The following is a 9,501-nucleotide window of genomic DNA, read 5'->3' on the forward strand; positions in this document are numbered from 1 at the left end:
TAATCTACAATTACATTCATACATTTATAAAAAGAAATATAAATGCGTGGGGGACGGGGGGGTGGGGGGGGGGGGGGGGGGGGGGGAAGACAAAACCAAACGCACGAAAACGAGTCCAAGACTTTGACCAAAGTTACAAGGTTGTAACGATGCTACCAGAGAGGGATAGAGAGACAGACATTTAGAGGGTCTGTATGGCTTATATATATATATGCATACACCATCAGTCTGGAATTTTTCTCATCTGTTCATGATTTACGTACACACTTGGCAAAAGAGTTTGCAACGTAGAGTAGATACTCTGTTGTTTTTTGTTGTTGTTTTTTTTGTAACTGAGAGAGAGAGAGAGAGAGAGAGAGAGAGAGAGGGAGAGAGAGACAGAGACAGAGAGAGAGAGAGAGAGAGAGGGAGAGGGAGAGACAGAGACAGAGAGAGAGAGAGAGAGACAGAGAGAGAGACAGAGAGAGAGAGAGCGCTTTGTCATTGACACAATTGATTTGTTCATAAATCTTGGTCATCGTGTCCCGTGGAGTTGATTTTTGTACCCCCCCCCCCCCCCCCCCCCCCCCGCACCATCCCCCCTCCTCCCATTGACCTATTGATGTTGATTGATAGCGCCTTGGGACTCTGTGGTAAGGAGGTAGAGCGCAATTATTATTATCATTATTATCATCGTCATCATCATCATCATTACTATTAAATGCGTATGTATGTGGATGTGACCGAGGGTACGAAGTACGTGTGTTGAACGTACTCTTCAGTGCAGGGCCGTGTGTAGAATGTACTGCGTCGCAGAAAATACCGGTGCTAAATCTGGGATCAGCGCGATCTGTTATGAATGTAACCTGCAGCCCGCGAGAAAACAACTTGTTAGTCCTACACCCTCCACACCCACACTCCCCCCCCCAACCCCCACACTCCCCCACCCCCACACTCCCCCACCCCCACCCCGGGGCACCTCCTCCTCCATCATCCACCCTCACCCTCTCACAACAACCGTCTTACCTTTACCTTCCCTCTCCACCACCACCACCCTCGCTCCCCCCCCCTCCCACACACACCCCCTCTCTCCACTCTCCTTCTCCCTCTTCCCCATATCTACTACACCTCCTCTCTCTTTGCCATCATACTCTCCCACCCCACCCCCCCACGCCCCCACACACCGCCTCTCACCCAGCAACCCGTCGTATCCGTATTCGTATTCCTGTCTCTGAGCATCCCTTCGCGGTTTTTTCCCTTGTCCGTTTCAGACATTCATCACTTCATTTGAGAGTGTGTTGTTGTTGTTGTTGTTTTTTATGTGTCTGTTATCACTCTGCTTTTCTGGGTGTGTATGTGTGCAGGGGCGTGGAGAGGGGGGGGGGGGGGGGGGCGGAGGAGGAGGGAGCTGTTTGTTTTGTTAGCTTGCTTTTTTGTTTTTGCTTGTTATTGTTTGTGTGTTTTTGTGTTTTTTTTACATTTATTATCATTTTTTGTTGTTGTTGCTGTTGTCAAATATATTTTCGCGTCTGTTTACGTTTCGTTCTAATCTAATGACAAAAAATGTAGGTTTTTTTTTTTTAAAACCAGAGTGTCATTTTTTCCTTCCCCTCCTCTCCCAACTCCTGCTTCCGCTCCTCCTCCTTCTTCTCCTCCTTGTCCTTCTCCTCCTCCTTGTCCTCCTCCTTGTCCTTCTCCTTCTCCTCCTCCTTCTCCTCCTTCTCCTCCTCCTTGTCCTTCTCCTTCTCCTCCTCCTTGTCCTTCTCCTCCTCCTTCTCCTTGTCCTCCTCCTTGTCCTCCTCCTTGTCCTCCTCCTTCTCCTCCTCCTTGACCTTCTCCTCCTCCTTCTCCTCCTCCTCCTTGTCCTCCTCCTTCTCCTCCTCCTTGACCTTCTCCTCCTCCTTCTCCTTGTCCTCCTCCTTCTCCTCCTCCTTGTCCTCCTCCTTCTCCTCCTCCTTGTCCTCCTCCTCCTCCTTCTCCTCCTCCTCCTCCTTGTCCTCCTCCTTCTCCTCCTCCTACTTGTCCTTCTCCTCCTCCTTCTCCTCCTCCTTCTCCTCCTCCTACTTGTCCTTCTCCTCCTCCTTCTCCTCCTCCTTCTCCTCCTCCTCCTTGTCCTCCTCCTTCTTCTCCTCCTCCTTCTCCTCCTCCTCCTCCTTGTCCTTCTCCTCCTCCTTCTCCTCCTCCTCCTCCTACTTCTCCTCCTCCTTGTCCTTCTCCTCCTCCTTCTCCTCCTCCTCCTTGTCCTCCTCCTTCTCCTCCTCCTTGACCTTCTCCTCCTCCTTCTCCTCCTCGTCCTCCTCCTCCTCCTACTTGTCCTTCTCCTCCTCCTTCTTCTCCTCCTTCTCCTCCTCCTACTTGTCCTTCTCCTCCTCCTTCTCCTCCTTGTCCTCCTCCTTCTTCTCCTCCTCCTTGTCCTTCTCCTCCTCCTCCTTCTCCTCCTCCTACTTCTCCTCCTCCTCCTTCTCCTCCTCCTCCTTGTCCTTCTCCTCCTCCTTCTCCTCCTCCTTCTCCTCCTCCTTCTCCTCCTCCTCCTTGTCCTTCTCCTCCTTGTCCTTCTCCTTCTCCTCCTCCTTGTCCTTCTCCTCCTCCTTCTCCTTGTTCTTCTCCTCCTCGTCCTTCTCCTCTTCCTTCTTCACCTCCTCCTTGTCCTTCTCCTCTTCCTTCTTCTTCGTGTTTAAACTGGGGCACTGTTATTCAATGGCCTCTCTTGTTTTCTCTTGCCTATTTTTGTGTATCAAGAAATGAGTGTCTGTCTGCCTCTGTTTCCTCCTGCCTGCTTCTCTCTCTCTCTCTTTCTCTCTGTCTCTCTCTCTCTCTCTTCCTTGCTTTATTTGGTTCTTTATGATCATTTTTATATAATCCTTTACATGTTGCTATTGTGTCATCTTCACCCACGTCCACCCTCTTCTTCCCTGCTGACTTCCTTATACCCCCGTTCTCTCTTTCTTCTGTCCGTATCCGCGTCTGTCTGTCTGTCTGTCTGTCTGTCTGTCTGTTTCCTGTTTATTTGCTGACGAGATACATACTTCTCTGTAAGCAATCTGCGTGAGATGAGGAGGCATGCCGTTGACAATGTCAGGTGATATCGCTCTGAGAGTCTTCAACATAGACTCCATGAAACAGCAATACGCGATTTTTTTTTCTACTTCACTTGTCTTGGTTGCTGTTGTGTTGTTGTTGTTGTTGTTGTTGTGTTTTAATGACATCAGCTTCGATGTTTGCAAGTTGAACACATGCATGACACTGGACAATGTCGCATATTTAGTATTTTTCGTATTTCTTTTTTTGTTTGAATTTTATTTTAGTTCTTTCTGGTACTACTGTTTCTTTTCATTTATTTCTTCTCTTTTTTTTTCTTTTTCTTCTTTCCTTTTTTTGTCCCTTCATTCATTCCCTCTTTCTGTCTTTCTTCTCCTGTCTCTCCTTCTGTCTTTTCTTTCTTGCTATCTCAATTATATTCTTACTTTTCCTTTTCATTATTATTTTTCTGTATGTCGGTCTGTCTATCATCCCTCTATCTATCTTTCTGTCTATCTGTCTGTATATATATATCCCTCTCTCTCTCTCTCTATCTCTCTCTCTCTCTTTATCTGTGTGTGTGTGTGTGTGTGTGTGTGTGTGTGTGTGTGTGTGTGTGTGTGTGTGTGTGTGTGTGTGTGTGTGTGTGTGTGTGCACTACAACCATGTATGCTCACATACATTTTTGTCATGAATGCCAGTATTATGATCATGTACCTGTAAATGTATTTGAGCGTATTTGAATGTTATGTGTTTTTTTTCTATAACCTTTTCTTATTTTGTGAATATTTTTTTATATTTCATTTGTCTTGACCCTGGGTGCTGGACGTAATAAAAGCATTACTTATTATGCATGCTTATTTCTTTTCCCTTTAAAAATAAATCCGTTTTATATAACTGTCTGCTTGTCTATGTATCAGTCTATGTATCAATCTATCTATCTATCCATCTATCTGTCTGTCTGGCTGTCTGTCTATCTGTCAGTTCACCTTTTCTTCAATTTATTTTTGTTTATCTGATTCAGATGCTGCATGCAGGTAGCAGCCGCGATGTGTGTCATGTACACCGCCCCAACCAACTCCCCGCTATCTCCCCTCGGGGCTTCACGGAAAACGAGGACAGCAGCGTCACAACCATTTACCTTCTCTCTTTGCCTCGCTGTGGCTGAGGAGGACAGTTCGGGACTAGCTTGGCTCCTACGTGGAAAATACCACCTGAACTTGTATGATGAACAACAACATGTCCTTATCATCGTCGTTGTTGGTGTCGTCATCATCATCATCATCATCATGTCGTGATCATCATCATCACCATCATCATCATCATCATCATCATCATTAATAACAACGTCACAGCTCTGAGTTATGAGTCGTGCTAGCTTTTTTAAGGCGTTATACGAAAACTTGAGCTGAGCTAACGGTGGTGACTGGTTTCGAATCCGGTTTGTTGTTCATACATTCATTGGTCACTTGCGCGTTTCTCAGCTTTTCTTGTTTTTTTTTTTTTTCTCTGAAGCGCATGTGGGTGTTCGTCGAATTTAAGAAAAAAAAGAAAAAAATGTCGTTATTGCGCATCTACAACTGCCTGCGTCGGCAACTGTTAGCCGTCATGTAAGATCTTCATTGGTGTTGCAGTTCTTGGGAAAGTGCATTGTGTGAAATGTCCGGATTTCATTTGGTGTCTTTTTTTGTCATTTTTTTCAGCTGGTGAAGCACTACAGTTGCCCCTTGCACAACTCTGATTTGTTTTTATCTTAGCTTTATGTGTGATCCTACCGTTAAGAAACCGATACTTCCTTGCGCATATATAACATATATAAACACCGTGTTTGATTGTTTTTCATAGTCTCTCAAAGATAGATCACGTCGGGAATGATTGTTGAAATTCAAAACTTGAATCGAATTTTTTTTTTTTTTTTTGTATTTCCATTTGGAAAATCATATCATCTTTCATTGATCAGAAGACATGTGTATTCATACAGTGAATGAGAAAAAAAAAAAAGAAAAAAGAAAAAGCGATTACGTGACAGATCCGTCTGGTTGTCATGGTTTCAAACAGCGTCTGCGATACCTGTTGGCTTCTTCGAGAGATGATCGTTATTTATTTATTTATTTATTTATTTTTAGTTTGTATTTCTTTTTATCACAACAGATTTGTCTGTGTGAAATTCGGGCTGCTCTTCCCAGGGAGAGCGCGTCGCTACACTACAGCGCCACCCCCCTTTTTTTTAAATTTTTTTTCCGGCGTGCAGTTTTATTTGTTTTCCCTATCGAAGTGGATTTTTCTACAGAATTTTGCCAGGGACAACCCTTTTGTTGCCGTGGGTTCTTTTACGTGCGCTAAGTGCATGAAGCACACGGGACCTCGGTTTATCGTCTCATCCGAATGACTAGGGTCCAGACCACCACTCAAGGTCTAGTGGAGGGGGAGAAAATATCGGCAGCTGAGCCGTAATTCGAACCAGCGCGTTCAGATTCTCTCGCTTCCTAGTCGGACGCGTTACCTGTAGGCCATCACTCCAAGGAGGTGCTGTTTATGCGGGGTTCTACTTTCCTCCGTCCGCCGTTTCTTGGTATGTGGCGATGACAGCTCGTGTGCACGCTGCAGGTGAACTCACACTGCTGTTTAGTAGTATATTTTCATCTTTTTTCAACCCCCAGAATAAAATTTGTCGGATCTGTTTACTGATTACTTTCCTCACCTTTTTTTTATATTTTTTTTATCGCATCAGTGCCAAGAATGAACGATTTTGCATGCAGAGACTCGCCGAATCTGTTTACTGATTAATTTCTTCACTTTTGGATCATATCAGTGCTAAGAATAAACTTCTTCTTCTTCTTCTTCTTCGGCGTTCACTCGTACGCACACGAGTGGGCTTTTACGTGTATGACCGTTTTTATCCCGCCATGTAGGCAGCCATACTCCGTTTTCGGGGTTGTGCATGCTGGGTATGTTCTTGTTTCCATAATCCACTGAACGCTGACATGGATTACAGGATCTTTAACGTGCGTATTTGATCTTCTGCTTGCATATACACACGAAGGGGGTTCAGGCACTAGCAGGTCTGCACGCACATATGTTGACCTGGGAGATCGTAAAAATCTCCACCCTTTACCCACCAGGCGCCGTCACCGTGATTCGAACCCGGGACCCTCAGATTGACAGTCCAGCGCTTTAACCGCTCGGCTATTGCGCCCGTCGCTAAGAATAAACGACTAGTCAGATCTGTTTACTGATTAGTTTCTTCACTCCCCCCCCCCCACCCCCCATCGTATCAATGCTAAGAATAAACGGTTTTTGCCTGCAGAGACTTGTTCATTGCTTGGCTCTGTCTGCCTTATAATCTCGTAGATTGGTTTCATCTGGTTCTGTTTGAGTTAGACTGTCATGACTTAAAAAGTGTGAACCCTGTTCTGATAGCGTTGTCTGGCTGAGAGCAAAGCAAGCATCACCAAAAGAAAAAGGGGCATTGTCTCCCTTGTCTCAGTGTGTTGCGGAAATGGGTGTAGATAGATTGTGATTGGGTGTTTAGCGTAACCTTTTTTTCTTTCTGTTTTTTCCATTTTCTTTCAGTTATCTAATATCAGTAGGAAAAAATATTTCTTGTGACTTACATGATATGAGGTAATTTGTTGAAGGTGTCAAAACATCGGGAGTTTGGAACCTGTCGTCTTCATTAAATTTTACCGCTTACGCTGTTTCCTCCGCCCGGCCTTTCGCGATAAAAACGTCTCAACAAGACATAACTCATCAATTTGAAAGCCTGAATAGTGTTTTTTTGCTTTTGTGTCTCCTACATGCTGTTCCATGAACCATAAAGATACACAGATGTGTTCAACATAATGATTTTTTTTTTAAGAGAAGAAAAAAAAAAGCAACCCAAAAAACCCTAGATTGCACAAACGGTCAGTGAGTCAATGACGATATTTTGTTCACCGTGTTGTTAATGTTCTGGAACTTTGAGCCGAACTGACACTTCCGAAGAAAGACCGGTATTGATCAGCTTCCTGCTGGCCTCTGACCCCAATTTCAACCAGCGTCTTGTTTTGTCATTACCAACGTGGACGAGGTGGGACTGCTCATAAGTCATCCATCACTTTATTATTATTATTATCATTTTCTTCTTTTTTGTGTGTGCGTGTGTCTGTGAGGCTGTTTCCAATGACCAGCTGAAACTCGGTCTGTCATCTCCTGTCTTCGTTGATTCATTGATACCCTTCCATCTTTGTCACGCGCATCAGTCTCCCTGTGGAAAACGCTGTTATATCATCCCATGTGTTGGTCCTCTGTCGTTGATTCTTCTTTTTCCATGTAATACGACCGGCGAGATTTTTTTGTTTTTTAACATCCTCAAAATTCCTTTGTAAACTTTGTTCCGTCTTGTTAGTGTCCGTCTTCATGGTACAATCGTTTTTGATAGTTGTTATTCTGTGCTTTTTTTCCCATACGTTCATTGAAAAGTTGTGGTGAATGTGGTAATTAGTCACCAATCAAAATCTCTTTAAAACACACACACACACACACACACACACACACACACACACACACACACACGCACACACGCACACACACACACACACACAACCCCAAAAGCAACAACGATCACAAAAATGTCCATTTAATTTTATTCTAATAAATACAGGCTCTGTATATTGTTTCCTCTTTCGTGCGTTAAGTTCCTTAATACGAAATTTGAGCAGTCACCCTTATTCTGTAAACAGCCAGTCTCTGTTTGCACGAGCAGGGATTAGTGTCTTCTAATCTTCACTTTCCCTCCGATGTACTCTCACTGAAATCAGATCTTTAAACAGCAGCTATGATTGTTCACCCGTCGTTTTAACTCCTCCTTAAACCCTCCCTTCACTCAAGACCCAACTTCCTTTAAAAAACAAAACCAAACCCAGTTCGTGAAGTTAAAAAAGGGGGGGAGGGGGATTGGGGGGTGGGGGAGGGTGTCCAATTGCTTGCCAGAGGCCTCCGGTCGGCGCTGACCTTAATATTAAATCGGCTTCAACAACAGGTTTTGAAACAAGAGCAGTGATTGGTCACTTGTCCTTTTTGACTCACTTGTGTAAACATAGTGAGTCTACGTCTTAACCCGGTGTTCGGTTGTCTGTGTGTGTGTGTGTGTGTGTGTGTGTGTGTGTGTGTGTGTGGTAAACTTTAACATTGACATTTTCTCTGCAAATACTTTGTCAGTTGACACCAAATTTGGCATAAAAATAGGAAAAATTCAGTTCTTTCCACTCATCTTGTTTAAAACAATATTGCACCTCTGGGATGGGCAAAAAAAAAAAAAGAAGCCTAATTATATTCAAACTGCATTTACTGTTATATTTATATTTTTTGTATTCTCTAAACTTGGCACTTTGACCTCTTATTCTGACACAACAAGAGGAGTCATTATTATCATTTTTTGTTCAAACAGGAACTTCTATTGCTAAGCATGGAATTTTTATTTATTTTGCAAACGTTTTGGTGCAGATAGTAAAAATGGGAAATTACTCTGTAATTAATGCTAGGGGACTTAATTTATCAAAGTGAGTCTTGAAGGCCTTGCCTCTCTTGTTTTGTTTTATTTAACTCGTCGTATTCCTCGTCTGCGTTGTGTGCAATTTCACCTGTTGTGCGGGTTGTGGCGCTCTCTGTTCTCTGCTTTTTTGTGGCTGGTGGGTTCCCGGTGTGTTGTGCTCTTCTTTCGGATTGAACTGCTGGATGAGTTGTGTAGCGGCTCTCCTTGTGCACTGTGCTTCCTGTTGCAGGTTGGGGGAAGTATCCTGTGCACTGTGCTTCCTGTTGCAGGTTGGGGGAAGTATCCTGTGCACTGTGCTTCCTGTTGCAGGTTGGGGGAAGTATCCTGTGCACCGTGCTTCCTGTTGCAGGTTGGGGGAAGTATCCTGTGCACTGTGCTTCCTTGTGCAGGTTGGGGGAAGTATCCTGTGCACTGTGCTTCCTTTTGCAGGTTGGGGGAAGTATCCTGTGCACTGTGCTTCCTTTTGCAGGTTGGGGGAAGTATCCTGTGCACTGTGCTTCCTGTTGCAGGTTGGGGGAAGTATCCTGTGCATTGTGCTTCCTGTTGCAGGTTGGGGGAAGTATCCTGTGCACTGTGCTTCCTGTTGCAGGTTGGGGGAAGTATCCTGTGCACTGTGCTTCCTGTTGCAGGTTGGGGGAAGTATCCTGTGCACTGTGCTTCCTGTTGCAGGTTGGGGGAAGTATCCTGTGCACTGTGCTTCCTGTTGCAGGTTGGGGGAAGTATCCTGTGCACTGTGCTTCCTGTTGCAGGTTGGGGGAAGTATCCTGTGCACTGTGCTTCCTGTTGCAGGTTGGGGGAAGTATCCTGTGCACTGTGCTTCCTTGTGCAGGTTGGGGGAAGTATCCTGTGCACTGTGCTTCCTGTTGCAGGTTGGGGGAAGTATCCTGTGCACTGTGCTTCCTGTTGCAGGTTGGGGGAAGTATCCTGTGCACTGTGCTTCCTGTTGCAGGTTGGGGGAAGTATCCTGTGCA

General features: G+C 44.8%; 1 long non-coding RNA gene across 1 annotated transcript in view; it reads left to right on the forward strand.

The window, feature by feature from the left end:
- The window catches only part of LOC143292158 (uncharacterized), a 36,213-nt gene extending 31,998 nt beyond the window's left edge, over window positions 1-4,215 (forward strand). Inside the window, exon 2 of the long non-coding RNA XR_013056635.1 lies at window positions 4,022-4,215. This is a non-coding gene — a long non-coding RNA (uncharacterized LOC143292158). The remainder of the gene's footprint in view (window positions 1-4,021) is intronic.
- Window positions 4,216-9,501: the final 5,286 nt, after the last annotated feature.

This window comes from Babylonia areolata, chromosome 18 (genome assembly GCF_041734735.1).
Source record: "Babylonia areolata isolate BAREFJ2019XMU chromosome 18, ASM4173473v1, whole genome shotgun sequence".
In the NCBI taxonomy this organism is placed as follows: domain Eukaryota; kingdom Metazoa; phylum Mollusca; class Gastropoda; order Neogastropoda; family Buccinidae; genus Babylonia; species Babylonia areolata.